At 36.5% G+C, this 16,054-nt stretch overlaps 1 protein-coding gene across 2 annotated transcripts in view; it reads left to right on the top strand.

The window, feature by feature from the left end:
* Nucleotides 1–774: 774 nt before the first annotated feature.
* The window catches only part of LOC134675061 (alpha-2 adrenergic receptor), a 683,584-nt gene continuing 668,304 nt past the window's right edge, over nucleotides 775–16,054 (top strand). The window contains exon 1 of one of the 2 annotated variants that reach the window (XM_063533217.1): nucleotides 775–876. The gene's annotated coding sequence lies outside the window, so the exon portion shown is untranslated. The remainder of the gene's footprint in view (nucleotides 877–16,054) is intronic. The other variant, XM_063533216.1, reaches the window with a different exon arrangement.

Raw genomic sequence — 16,054 nt, 5'->3', positions numbered from 1 at the left:
AATACCAAGATTCAAGTCCCGCTGTCGAAAAAATTTTTGATATCCATACAAACTTTCAACCCCTTTTTCACCACCTTAGGGGATGAATTTTCAAAAACGCTGAAATTAGTTTTCTTGTATTTTAATAATATATCTTTTTACGAAGTTTCAAATTCCTAGCTTAAAATAAAACTTGAACCCCATACAAACTTTCATCCCCTTTTTAACCCCTTACGGGTTGAATTTCTCAAAATCGCTTCTTATCTCTTGTAAACTTTATAAATTTAATCTAGTGTGCAAATTTCAACTTTCTATCTTTTGTAGTTTCGGCTCTGCGTTGATGAATCAGTCAGTCAGTCAGTCAGTCAGTCAGTCAGGACACTTGCATTTATATATATAGATACGTCTCACATACGTTTCAAGAAACTCATTATTAACCGGTGTCGAACCCACAACAACACCACCACAAATTTGGTAGTATTAGGCCATCAGTGCTCTCTTACTTATCATCTCTATGCACACTGCTCTAACACTCACAAATATCAGTCAAAGTAAATTATTAGAACTTGCAGTAAATGAGTGTATGTACGAGCATCATTATAATTTCATTGAATATTTATAAGGTGTGAGGTGTGATGTATTATTACTATGTTTATATTACATAGGTATTATGTACACCAAACGACTGAATTTCTACTGAATCCTTGCGAATTTTCCCTAAAATCTCTCCCGAAAATTCCAGGGAAATCTCCCCGTCACCCCAGCAACCCAGCCATCCCGTACGTTAGTAGTTTTCGCGCCGTCACCCGACGCGGACGCGCGTCCCGCTGCCGCACCAGTGCCGATATGAGTGACCAGTGAAGTGCAGTGTTCAGTGAAAAGTGACCAGTGACCTACGTAAGTACCATCCTACTATGATCGCTTCCGCGCGTAAGCCGCGTACGGCATTATAGTTTGGGGAAATATATGATAGGTCGCGCGATATGTTGAGCATGTTTTACGACAACAACATATCCATTTGGGAAAGTGTTTTCCGTAGGGTTGCTGTTATAAACAATATTGTTGGGTTTTAAGTGAATGTTTTACATGGGACGTTTAAATGGAGCGTTATTTATGAGGTTACGTGAATGTTATTTGGCAGCGTGTTGATTAAGTTAATTAATTTCGGCGTTTAAAATTGGATTTTATCAGGAACGTGTTAACTGAAGTTAATTTATTTTATCGGTGCTTTGTTTATACCTATACGTTGATCGCAATTAAATAATATAATAGTAAATATTTTACAAGCAATTAGTAATATTAATTAGTATTAGTATTTAAATAATGGAAATCTATATTTTGCTACGTGTTTCAAATAAATACTTGCAATATTAATTGGTCAGCTATTAGATTAACTAAAACTAATATACCTACCTAAAAGCTTGTGATATAATGGCCAGTATCAGGGACTCGCTTTTTGTTGACAATAATTACATCAGCAAAAAAATTGCATACAAATGTATTTTAACAATGAAACATTACTTTTGAACAATGTAATCACTTAGTAGGTATCTACATATATCTTAATCATTATTTACGGCAGCAAATTTTTACAGTAACTATTTTTTTTGAAAGGAAAACTATTATCTATAATATATTTATAAATTTCACGTGTAGACTTATGAAAAACCACCTAAATTTCGCGTAACAGAATACCGCAAAATATGTAGGTCAAATTGTAAACTACGTCACTGGGTCTCGCAAAGGGCAGTGGGACAATATTTCATGTTTGACTTACTCACGACTGTCAAGCAGAATATAATCTTTATAAATATTAAAACATTAAAAATAAATATTCAGGTTAACTGGAAGAAATCCCTTAAAGGGATAAGTTCGCCTTTGTACTGCCTATCCTGTACCATAAATTTGTGATTTGTGTTTTGTACAATAAAGAGTTTATACATACATACATTAGTATTTAGCAACTGAATAATTTAAAGAAAAATTTAACAAAAATATAAAGAAGTGACTAAATGTGACGTTTCATGGAAAAAGGTACCTTATGGCGGCCGGCGCTTACGTCACATAGCGCCGCAATAATATTGGAGCGGCGTTATTAATAGCGTAAGCGCCAACCGCCATAAGGTACCTTTTTCTGTGGGACGTCACAAATAGTCAATTTAAAACGTAAAGTCTTTGTGTTACGACAATCTGGGTAGTTGAAAAAATAATAGATTCGTTTAATTGTTGTAATTTAATATATAAAACGTAGTTTTAGCGACTTGCTACTAAAAACCCACCGTGCTATTATTTACCAACTTTTTCAGAGATCTGGGTCATTTCATTTTTAATTGTATACTTTACACTTTTTTAGGGTTCCGTACCCGAAGGGTAAAACGGGACCCTATTACTAAGACTTCGCTGTCTGTCCGTCCGTCCGTCCGTCCGTCCGTCCGTCCGTCTGTCACCAGGCTGTATCTCACGAACCGTGATAGCTAGACAGTTGAAATTTTCACAGATGATGTATTTCTGTTGCCGCTATAACAACAAATACTAAAAACAGAATAAAATAAAGATTTAAATGGGGCTCCCATACAACAAACGTGATTTTTGACCAAAGTTAAGCAACGTCGGGAGTGGTCAGTACTTGGATGGGTGACCGTTTTTTTTTTTGCTTTTTTTTTGTTTTTTTTTTGCATTATGGTACGGAACCCTTCGTGCGCGAGTCCGACTCGCACTTGCCCGGTTTTTTTTTCAAATTTGATAGTGGTCAGAATCACGAGATCTTTCGATCCTGAGAAAAAAGTGCCTTAGTTTATTTACCATTCTCTTACCATTTTTATAGACTTGGTATGTCTGTAATGGGATGGAAGGAATGAAAAATGTATGCAAAGTTTGAGACACTGTTTCTCTTTGCATCGAATGAATTTGTGAATCTCAGTAGAAATAACATTAAACATTCATTAATTTGAAAAATAATTTGAAAAAAAAGAGTAACGTACAACTTTAAAAGTAAAATAGCAAATATCAGTTAAGTAGGTGTTTAGGTATACAGGGTGTTATTGACCATCGGGCTTTAAATCCAGGGCTCGATTCCACTCGCTAAACTGAGCTACTTTCATTATGGCACCAACCCCGAAATCCGGAATTTTTTTTTTTACGTCTTCATACATTTTGTCTGATCAGATGTCGACGTTTTCTATGGAAAAGCCAAAAAATTTTTTCCGATTTTAGGGTTGATCCCATAGTAAAAGTAGCTCAGTTTAGCGAGTAAAATCAAGCTCTGGAATTAAAACCCCATTGTCAGACACATACTGTTTAAAAATTCAGTGTAAAATTTGTCCTATAATAGGTATTTTTTTTATATAGCACAGGCATTTTTAGTAAGTCAAAAGTATAATAAATATCTAAAGTTATGGCATATTTGACCACCAGAAAGGCTGTATAAAATCAAATAATAATCTAGTAGTGCAAAATTCACGTATATATCCTTTATTAATAAGTATTACGAGTATCTATTACAGCGGTTTCAAACTTTTTTGGTGACGGAACCCTTTTGGAAAGCGAAATACTTGACGGAGCCCCAAATTAAATATTTTATACCTATACAAGAGCTGTTTTTTTTTCTTATTATTACAAGGATTTTCGCGGAACCCCAACAGAGGATTCGCGGAACCCTAGGGTTCCGCGGAACACACTTTGAGAATGCCTGATCTATTATATTAAACACCTACATAAATGAAACTTGTGTTATTGTGCCATGGGACGAAATAAATCATCGTATTCATGAATATTTAACGTAGATATATCAAAATGCCAATTCCTCCATTTTTATCAGAAAAAGATATAAAGGAAGCGTTATTAGATAAGCGGCGAAACATTCACAAACGTAAAAGAACCCTTATAAATTATTAAAGAGAAACTGAGACTAACATTCCTTTGAAGTTTTTAAGTATGTGTGAGAAATCTTATCAAAACCCTAAATATTTTCACATTTAATAATTTGAGTGTCGCGAAATCTGGCCTGAATTTTCCTTTTATTTTCTTTGTTTTTAGTTGTAAAGGAAAATTTTAAATTTTATCGTTTTTATCTGGTATTGGGGCACAATTCTGTATCCTCATAATGTGTACCTAATTATAAAGGAAACGTACTATCTCTATATCTATTTTAGAGATCCCTTAATGGGATATATTCGCTTTAGTACACATTTCATGTGTTTTTGGTCTCCAAAACAAAATATAAAATTTTATCCAAATCGGTTCTGCGACTTCTGCGGTTTAAGCGTTAAGAGGTAACAGATAGAGTAATTTTCGCATTTATAACATGTGTGGATGTTGTATTCCTTTTTACATCATGACAAAAGTTGTATGATTAATACCAAATAAAGATCTATCTATCTATCTACCCTGTATGAAACTATAAATAATTTCTCTTTTGTATCAAATTAATTTTCCCCCTTGAAAACCTCCAGCAGTCGCAAGGGTAAAATCTATTCAGCTTTCAAACTGAATCAAACTTCATCAATGGAAAACGCACTATCACGGTGTTATCGGTGTTAATAAACGTCAATTTTAACGACTTATTTCTACTTAACAAGTTTTAACGTCCGGGAAAAATTCTATGTTGTTTATGGCACCCGCTAGCTAGCGCGGGTGCCATTGTAAGTGAAATCCGTCGCACGCGTCCGCGCCAGTTAGCAACAACGTTCGTAGGGACTGTGCACGTTGGACGGTCTGCCATCTTGTGGCCTGAATCGGAAACATATGTGCACATGTACATTGCCAAAGCAAGTGCTAACATCTACCGTTCTCGTCGGTGCGTTTCCTTGTGCATAGTAGATTCTGCCATCTTGTGGGCTACATCGGAAGCATAAACGACATATTTACGCCTCGCGACAAAAATCTGACGGCTCCTATGCTGCCCCCTATAGTTGATGCACGGGGCCTATACTATTTTTTGTTAACCCGCTCCAACCGACCTCCGCTCCGCTCCGTGCAACGTGCACCCGCGCCCGCTAGGTTATTAGTAAGGTGTATTCGGGTAATTTCGTATGTTGGATAACTCCGAAAATCAGATGAAAATGACCCAAAATTCCATCATAATAAGAGTCCGTTTTCGGAATTATCCAACGGTTTTCGACATTCGTAACTACCCGAATATACCTTGTGTTAAAATAAGAATTTTAACACTTATTTCTCTATCAGGCGGGCAAAACGCTTGTTTGCCACCATCACAAAATAATAAAAAAGTAAACGTGGGTCAACCGAGGGTAACCCAGAATATATTAATAATAATAAATGCTTTTTGTGTTAATGCTAATTTAACCTTAAACTTTTTCACCTTTTAATCTACATTTTTGGGTACCAATTTCATATTCTGAAATTCTGTGAATTTAATAAGCACTCGTTTCATTAATAAAAACAATCAAGCCTTAATAATAGACTTTTTTACTTTACTGGCGCAATAAATACAATAGCGTATTTTCCTACTATTCAAATCAGTTACTTTTTTAGAGCTGTCAAAACGATTTGCTAATATGGAATTTATATGAAACATTACATCGTGACGTCACGGTCAACTCACTTACTTTTTATATTTCTAGGGTTCTTTATCCTCATAATGTGTACCTAATAATAAAGGAAACGAACTATCCCTATCTATTGTAGAGATCCCTTAACGGGATATGTTCGCTTTAGTACATATTAACCGTATTGTCTCTGTGTATGTATGTTTTATGCAGTAAAGAGTTTACTACTACTACTATTGAAACTTTGAAACAGCGAATCTTCAATGCAATTAGAATTAAGGTTGACTCACGCGAGACCAGACCGACATGTCATTTTCAATGACGGCTGATCGGTGATCAACGATCACGAGGTGCTTTCCATAGAAAACGAAGCGCCGGAAGCTCCGGCCCGGCCCCGGCTCGGTCTAGCGTGATAACAGCACACCATAAAGTACTTATATATAAATATGTGTGGTAACACTTGGTAACTACCTACGCTTTTTTTGTAAACGCTTCATAATGTGATTGATGTCTGTACTTAAATATAGTCTGTGATAGACCCAAATTAATTTTCTTCACATCAAATCGTACCTACATAAAATAGTGAAATGAAAATGTCAAGACATAATGTGTCTGCTAAGGTTGTGATAGACATATATATTTTTTCTTACACCCATAATTTCAAACATAAATCGACTCGTAAAATAGATTAAACATGTCAATTCAGCGCGACAAATAGGTTTTAGATTAAAATCGAACATTTATTGACAAGCAAATGCATTATAATATTATAAATGGATATTCTGTCAATGTTTTACCACGTAAAAGGTGAAACCATTAAGCACCAACAAATTTAATGTATTTCAAATCAGTTGGAAACGCTTTGTCATTTGTCTCCTGTCACGTTGCCGGGACAATCGGAAATGGATCAATTATAAAGTTTTGTCGATGAAACTACAGTTTATCGTACTTCGGAATGTACACAAATAGGAATGTGAATTCTATATGATAAGGATTGTATTGTGTTAGTTCGGGCTATTTTCCGCAACACGACGATTGGCGCCTATTTAGCGCATAGACTAGGAATCCTCTAGACCGAGTTTAGAGCAATTATTTCATGCAACCGTTGATGCCAAAAAAGCGGGGGTGCGCGGGACGAGGTGAGCGAAGTCCCGTGCCGTGATTGGTCCGTTCAAAGACACGAACGTCACACAAAGACACTTTCGACTTTCGACTCGAACATGGAGTAAAATTACCGTATGCGTGGCAGACGGGGTAGCGCGACTATGCTCAGTCTGGAGGATGTTTTATCTGTGATTTTGCGTGACAGGTTGTGGGCTTAATCCCATTTGCAACCCCTCTGGTATTGTTCGTGTCCATGGGAGATCTGCAAAAAAATCACGTTTGTTGTATGGAAGCCCCACTTAAATATTTATTTTATTCTGTTTTTAGTATTTATTGTCATAGCGGCAATAAAAACACATCATATGTGAAAATTTCAACTGCCTAGCTATCACGGTTCACGAGATATAGCCTGGTGACAGACAGACGGACAGCGGAGTCTTAGTAATAGGGTCCCGTTTTTACCCTTAGTGTACGGAACTCTAAAAAAGTTAAAAGTATTGCTGTTAGTACATCTAGTTTGAGCTATGAAATATTGGCATATAACTGTCGCCATTCGTTTAAAAGCGTTGTTCTTGTGGTCCGAGTTGAAATATGTATGTCAGTTTGTTGCCAACTACTAAATAAAGTTTGTAGTTGAGTATATTGCCTGAATCTGAATCTTTCATTTGAATTACAAAGATGGATGTTTTCCAGTTTTGAGTTATTTGTTACGTTATTTATTAAATTACTTTTTTTTTAGTTTAACGTAGTCAGTCAATCATCAATTCATCATTGGCCACAGCATCTTGACAGATGATAGTTGCAGCGATAGTTTATTAAGAAGAAGTCTGTGCGCCGTTGGAGATCGGAGGTGCGGCACACACACACACACACACACAAACCCACCTTTTCCTATGGCTGTAAAGTTCAATCGCAATACGACACTTCTTGCCACATTTACAAACATGTACGAACATGTACTGACAAAAACAGAGAAAAAGAACATTAAGTGCGCATTACGGAACGGACCCAACGCAGCATAATAAATTAATGAAATAAAAAAAAAACCAGGCAACTAGTGTTCCATAGATAAATAAGAACTGTATATAGGGCTTATTAGTGTAATGCTGAGACCACAGACAAGACATCCTCCAGACTGAGCATAGTAGCGCTACCCCCTCTGCCACGCATACGGTAGTTTTACTCCATGTTCGAGTCGAAAGTGTTTTTGTGTGACATCCGTGTCTTTGAACGGACCAATCACGGCACGGGATCTCGCTCACCTCGTCCCCCGCACCCCCGTATTTTTGGCAGTATCGGTGGCATGAATTAATTGTTCTAAACTCGGTCTAGAGGATTCCTAGTCTATGGCTGCGACAGATAACACATTTTGGGGACATTAAAACGTTAAAAAACAAAATATTAAGAAAAAAGACTTACAGCTTGGCAAAAAAGAGTAGAAATTAAAAAGTGGTAACACTGTAGTGTCATCCCTTTCAAACCAATGTATATAAGAAAACGGGACGACACTACAATGTTGCCACTTTTTAATTTCCACTCTTTTTTGCCAAGCTGTACCTATAGCCGGTCAAGTTTGTCAGTAGAAAAAGGCGCGATATTTAAATTGTCTATGGGAGGACAACTCTTGCATTCATTACATTACATTTTGCATTACATTTTTTAAATATGTACAGAGTATAATACTAAAGAATTTCACAAATACACATACAGAAAACAAACACAAACACATCGCGTACCTATTAAAACATTTTTTTTTGGATTTTCCATGAACGCTACCACATAATCTGTCAACTCACGCTTGCTGCAGCTAGCGCCAGCGGCAACTTGTGGAACTAAAGCTGAACAGAAATATACAAATAAAAAAAAAAATTAACCAAATTATGCAACTCAGAAAATGTAACATTGCCATTGCATTGCATTCGCTAATATACGTTATATGGTTTTTTTCACGTTTAGGAAATTTAATTGCCGCGACATGTCGGTACTCTGGGCCCGATTCGGATTTTGAAATAGACATCTATTAGATATCTTTTAGTCATCACCAAGATACGATAACGATATATTTAAGATCTAACCTGTCAAATATGACATTTGCGCGATTCTGTAGATACGCTTGAACGATTTCCACAGGTTATGACTTAGATATCCAATTCACATCTAATAGATATCTTACTCTATCTAACGTAAAAGTGACATTGGTTGCCCGAATTGCGCTGCAAAAGAGAACTAGTTGATATCTAAGCTATAACGTATCTAGAATGAATCTAGTACGTGCCGTCTCTTGTATGTCCATATCTTGAAGTTCGAATACGGCAGTCTGTATTTCAATAAGATCCCCACGTCACAGGCTAAGCCTAAGATCACTGTACTATTTCTCTTGTAATATTAATTTATGAAATAAACATATTTTGAATTTGAACTTGAATGTAAAACTTCCAGCATTGCGCAAAGGAATAGAAACCTTTTGCGCGTGGAACAGGCTTAACCAAATAAGGTGGAGTCCGTTAAGAGCCAACAGGAGTGGTCATTTCTCCATACAAACGTACTCGACTGTTTCCTCCGTGGGTTTTGATGCTATAGCAATGATATTTTCAACACAGATTAATATTATCAATATCTGTGTCGGACTTTAGATTTCCAAGTTTGGTTAGGATTAGTTAAGTTTTGGAGGAGGAAAAAGTCGAGTACGAAACCTCGATTTTTAACATTTTTACGCGGGATTTTTCGCCTTGTCCTTATCGCACTAGTTTTAGGAGCGGCTCCCGTTAGCGAGACGGGTATATTTACCTAAAATATTTAAAAATCAGCTCCTGTCTCGTCTTAAGCTGCCCGTGTAAACTACACACCGATCGGACATTTGCATACAGATGGTCCGTCGATAGCGGTATGGGCTTTTTATTCAGAAATAGGGGGTCCCGAGGGTCGCGAATATCCTACAGTCCTACACAACTACACATGCTGCAGGTAGAAGCTTGTATGTGTATGTTAAGGTTACGATGTAAAGGTAAAAAAGTGTGTGTGGTTATTGGAAAAATATGGAATATTGTTCAAAATTTAAATGTTATAAGGTCTGTAAGTGTAAGTGTGGCTGGCTTTCACATTGGGGCGTGTTACACATTGATAAGTGTTTATGTGTGTAGGCCAGACACTCTTATCCGTAGGCCACTTTAACCCATATATTTTGTCCATAAGTCAAATGGCTCTGTGCTGCGATCGTGTAGAAAATAAGTATTTTATAAACTTAATGAATGTACTTGAATGATGTACTTCAATACAAGAATCTGTCAAAGCATATAGGATAAAGAGCTCAGCGAAGTGGCAAGCAATCTCGGAAACCCCCCTTTTTCTGGGTTGCAGACATAAGTCTGCAGATACTGTCACTATATCTGAAGACTTATGTCTTTCGATTTAACGCCCAATTGCACTACCGTGTAGTGCAATTGGTTTCATGATAAGATAATGCTGGCAAAGCTTTTAAATGTGAGTTTTTATGGCCTATCAAAGCAAATGTCCACACAGCTAGCCTTTAATAAATAAATAAATATTTGGGGACAATCTTACACAGATTGACTTAGCCTCAAACTAAGTAAAGCTTGTACCTACTATGGGTACTAGGCGACTATTATACATACCTACTTACAACACGTCGTGGTTCCTACCGCGAACCACTCCCTCTGTTAAGAGTTCTAATTAGCTGTTACTAATTTTATGCTCGAAGCCACCTAAGACGTACTTTTGATTTATATGATTACTTTAAAACTTTAATCAGCTTCCAGCATCGCAGTATACACCCACGGGCACCAAGATAGTACAGGATTACCCATATCCGCACTAATCCGTACCCTGTTGCTGTCCCAACCCCCCCCCCCCCCCCCACCCTCCCGTCTAACGGAAGTCCCAGCACGTCTCAAATGGACTCGCTTTAGTAAAACTTCTAATTTTAAAGTTGAGGGCACGTTCTTGGCTAATCTGGGGTGATTGGAAAGTGTGGGTTAAGGATAGTTTTCCAATATATGTGAGAGGTCTGTAGAAAGGATTCTAGTTCAGCTCAACTAAGCCACATACAGGCGTATTTTAATTATATGATAATATATGAATTGAAAAATTCGATTTGAATTAGATGCGAATCGAATCTGCCAGTGTGGAAACATTTCAACCAAAAACGTCACTTTTCAAACGACAACATTCTATGAAATTATGACGTGTAAATAACACTTGCACTGCGTGGGCTATCAAAATCGCTGCAGACTTTTCTTGGTCTAACTCTACCAATTTAATGCGAGTTTTTAACCAAAAAATTGCTTTTAACCCTCAACTTTGAGTTCGTGATAGACGTGAATTTAATTATAATTACTGTGTTAACCAACTGTTTTCGTAGGCGATTAAACGATCAGAATAACGAGTAACCTCAGGTTAATAGATTTATTAATTTAAATCCTAATTGAATCCTAAATTGGTTTCTACAGTTTCTAGTCTAATCAATAAGTCTCAGACTGCAGTGTGCACGTACCGTTAACGTTCATCTAACGCGGCTCTTAAATGAAATTCATTAGGGTATCTCGGACTTGATTTTAATCGCTTACACACTGCCTTATTCGAACTTCAAGATATTCACAAGAGACGTCACGTACTAGATCCATTCTAGATACTTTATAGTTTAGATATCAACTAGTTCTCTTTTGCAGCGCAATTCGGGCAACCAATGTCACTTTTACGTTAGATAGTGTAAGATATCTATTAGATGTGAATTGGATCTCTAAGTGAATCCTGAGGAAATCGTTCAAGACTATCTTCAGAATCGCGCAAATGTCAAATTTGACAGGTTAGATCTTAATCATATCGTTATCGTATCTTGGTGATGTCTAAAAGATAACTAATAGATGTCTATTTCAAAATTCGAATCGGGCTTACAGTATGCGCTTGTAGGACTAGTATTAATAGCTGGAATAGGTCAGAACTATGCTGATTTTCGGACTATACGTAAGTAAAACCCGCTTAATACGAAGGTATCACCTTTTAACCGCCGTAGACTGATAAGACAAACAAAATCGCGCCCATTTCACCGCGGTGTGATAAATAAGATAAAACTTCGTGTAGCTTCGTACCGGTGACACGAGCACCCTCGATGAAAAATTCTATGACGGTTAAAAGGTTAGCTGAATAATATATTTGGTCAAGCAGATCTTGTCAGTAGAAAAAGGCGGCAAGTTTGAAAATTGTAGGCGCGAAGGGATATCATCTCATAGAAAATTTGAATTTCGAGCCTTTTTCTCCTGACAAGATTTGCTTGACCGTCAATAATTACATTTATAACTTATAAGATTTAAGACACGAGTTACACTATGGTATCTGATATTTCTTAAGGCGCGTGTACTCGTAATTGTTTTTAAAATTTATAAATGGAAAATCATTCATAACATTTTTGGTCAATATTCCTTTGGACCATCCTTGTGAAAATTGTGATACTTGTACATTGGAATCATCACTACACCTTATAAACAAAGCACTACGCCGCGTCTGTCTGTTTGTGTGTTTGTTCGCGATAAACTCAAAACTACTGAACGGATTTTTATGCGGTTTTCACCTATCAATAGAGTGATTATTGAGAAAGGTTTAGGTGTAATTTGTTAACCCGTGCGAAGCCGGGGCGGGTCGCTAGTATGAGATATACAACAACCAAAAGACGTACAACAAACAAAAGACGTTATAAACGGTTAATACCTACAGGGAGATACCAAGGTTAGTATCAGACTTAGGGGCCTTAGGGCCCGATTCGGATTTTGAAATAGACATCTATTAGATATCTTTTAGACATCACCAAGATATGATAACGATATGTTTAAGATCTAACCTGTCAAATTTGACATTTGCGCGATTCTGGAGATACTCTTGAACGATTTCCACAAGATATGACTTAGAGATCCAATTCACATCTAATAGATATCTTACTCTATCTAACGTAAAATTGACATTGGTTGCCCGAATTGCGCTGCAAAAGAGAACTAGTTGATATCTAAACTATAACGTATCTAGAATGGATCTAGTACGTGTCGTCTCTTGTGAATATCTTGAAGTTCGAATACGGCAGTTAATCCCACATTTGCCTCCACTAATTGAATTCTCAAATGACTTTGTAATCTAACTATCTCTTGCTTTAGCGACATTCAATATTCAAAAATATGATCTTGATTTGACATTACTTACAAATACCATGCAGGCTTAAATGTCAGTTCAGTCTTTTAAACCAAAAGGCTTCTGTCCATTGGGAAAATTTAACCAGTGCCAAGGTAGTGAGAGCTGAATTATACGAGAATTATGCAGTGTACGGTTATGAGCTCTTGTAAAGTAATACATAAAAAGCATAAAACTTTGCCCTTTAACACAACTTTACCCACCGCGTCACAGTTCAGTAAAAGCGAAATTTTATAACTTAAAAGTAGTTACAGATACACTTTCTTCAGATACTCTATTGTATTTTAAGTATTTATACCGGGTGTGGCCTGTAATACGAGCAAAAAATTTAACTGTAGGCTGTACTCCTCATACTGACCAATATTTGATCAGCAACTTTTAAAAATAACTAGTGGTTTGATTTTTCATACACTTTAAAGTTTATTCTAAGACGCAATGTATTGCGAATGTTTAAGGCATGACAAGCGACGTCAATCACAAATGATATGGCGTGGCGATGGCGTCCATTGAAGATAATATTTATTTTGTATGAAAAATAGGAAGTCTAAATACTTCATAATTTTTAAAAGTTGTTGAACAAAAGTGTCACCGTTTGAGGAGTACAATCTATGTTTTAATTATTTGCTCGTGTTACAGGCCACACCCATACCGGGTAGTATTGTATTGTAGTGTATTGTATTGTAAGTTAGAACTGCGACCACCACGAAATCGAACTGTTGCCAGAAAACCAACAGCAGGTAGAATGGAAATTATATAATATATCAAAAGTCAAGTTTTCATAGTTGGAATGCAGCTGCAGTGTGCAGTGTGCACATACCCTAAGCCTTCCATCGGGGCTCTTAAATTAAATGCATTAAGGTATCTCGGACTTGGTTGAAATTACTCACACGCTCGGAGCTAGATCGGTAATTGGAATTCGACGTTAAGGCTTTCTTTACTGAAGCGAGTCCGTTTAGAGTTAACGAGGGAAAATGCTTAGAGTCTTTTCTTTTTTCTCTTCACGATAGTTAAACGTTAGCGTCTGTCTACGTCATCGTACGAGTTTTTCGCCATTTTTGTTACTTGCGAAAGACTCATAAAAAAGTAAAAAATTAGAAAAACTATCTACCGTTGGTTGAAAATTAAGCCTATCACTCAGGTTATAAATATGAATAACAAATTGATTCCATAAAGACGAATCGGTTGATACCTGGGATTTAAGCTTAACCATGTTCAACATATTTGGCTAAATCAAGCCACTCGTCTGCTCATTTTCCTCCTATATGATAAAAAAACCCATTGAGCACCTCCGTCGTTATGAAGTAGGTCCATAATGGGTCGCATAGTAATTCATTGTCCTTATGTAGTAATGTTACGCATAAAACTCATTTCGCATAATTGTTATTGTGCTGGAAATATTAAAATTTCTATAAAAATTATAACACAAACCTAACCTAACCTACCCTATTCTACACAACGTATGCAAAATATTTTCGAAAATACTTTCTGTCTCAGCTGGAGAAAAAATATGTGAAAAGAGATTTATGCTTAACATTACTACATAAGGACAATGAATTACTATGCGACCCATTATGGACCTACTTCATAACGACGGAGGTGCTCAATGGGTTTTTTTATCATATAGGAGGAAAATGAGCAGACGAGTGGCTTGATTTAGCCAAATATGTTGAACATGGTTAAGCTTAAATCCCAGGTATCAACCGATTCATCTTTATGGAATCGATTTATTATTCATATTTATAACCTGAGTGGTAGGCTTAATTTTCAACCAACGGTAGATAGTTTTTCTAATTTTTTACTTTTTTATGAGTCTTTCGCAAGTAACAAAAATGGCGAAAAACTCGTACGATGACGTAGACAGACGCTAACGTTTAACTATCGTGAAGAGAAAAAAGAAAAGACTCTAAGCATTTTCCCTCGTTAACTCTAAACGGACTCGCTTCAGTAAAGAAAGCCTTAACGTCGAATTCCAATTACCGATCTAGCTCCGAGCGTGTGAGTAATTTCAACCAAGTCCGAGATACCTTAATGCATTTAATTTAAGAGCCCCGATGGAAGGCTTAGGGTATGTGCACACTGCACACTGCAGCTGCATTCCAACTATGAAAACTTGACTTTTGATATATTATATAATTTCCATTCTACCTGCTGTTGGTTTTCTGGCAACAGTTCGATTTCGTGGTGGTCGCAGTTCTAACTTACAATACAATACACTACAATACAATACTACCCGGTATGGGTGTGGCCTATAACACGAGCAAATAATTAAAACATAGATTGTACTCCTCAAACGGTGACACTTTTGTTCAACAACTTTTAAAAATTATGAAGTATTTAGACTTCCTATTTTTCATACAAAATAAATATTATCTTCAATGGACGCCATCGCCACGCCATATCATTTGTGATTGACGTCGCTTGTCATGCCTTAAACATTCGCAATACATTGCGTCTTAGAATAAACTTTAAAGTGTATGAAAAATCAAACCACTAGTTATTTTTAAAAGTTGCTGATCAAATATTGGTCAGTATGAGGAGTACAGCCTACAGTTAAATTTTTTGCTCGTATTACAGGCCACACCCGGTATAAATACTTAAAATACAATAGAGTATCTGAAGAAAGTGTATCTGTAACTACTTTTAAGTTATAAAATTTCGCTTTTACTGAACTGTGACGCGGTGGGTAAAGTTGTGTTAAAGGGCAAAGTTTTATGCTTTTTATGTATTACTTTACAAGAGCTCATAACCGTACACTGCATAATTCTCGTATAATTCAGCTCTCACTACCTTGGCACTGGTTAAATTTTCCCAATGGACAGAAGCCTTTTGGTTTAAAAGACTGAACTGACATTTAAGCCTGCATGGTATTTGTAAGTAATGTCAAATCAAGATCATATTTTTGAATATTGAATGTCGCTAAAGCAAGAGATAGTTAGATTACAAAGTCATTTGAGAATTCAATTAGTGGAGGCAAATGTGGGATTAACTGCCGTATTCGAACTTCAAGATATTCACAAGAGACGACACGTACTAGATCCATTCTAGATACGTTATAGTTTAGATATCAACTAGTTCTCTTTTGCAGCGCAATTCGGGCAACCAATGTCAATTTTACGTTAGATAGAGTAAGATATCTATTAGATGTGAATTGGATCTCTAAGTCATATCTTGTGGAAATCGTTCAAGAGTATCTCCAGAATCGCGCAAATGTCAAATTTGACAGGTTAGATCTTAAACATATCGTTATCATATCTTGGTGATGTCTAAAAGAT

The sequence above is a fragment of the Cydia fagiglandana genome, chromosome 21, assembly GCF_963556715.1.
Source record: "Cydia fagiglandana chromosome 21, ilCydFagi1.1, whole genome shotgun sequence".
Lineage (NCBI taxonomy): Eukaryota > Metazoa > Arthropoda > Insecta > Lepidoptera > Tortricidae > Cydia > Cydia fagiglandana.
This window is presented reverse-complemented; position numbering and strand designations above follow the sequence as displayed.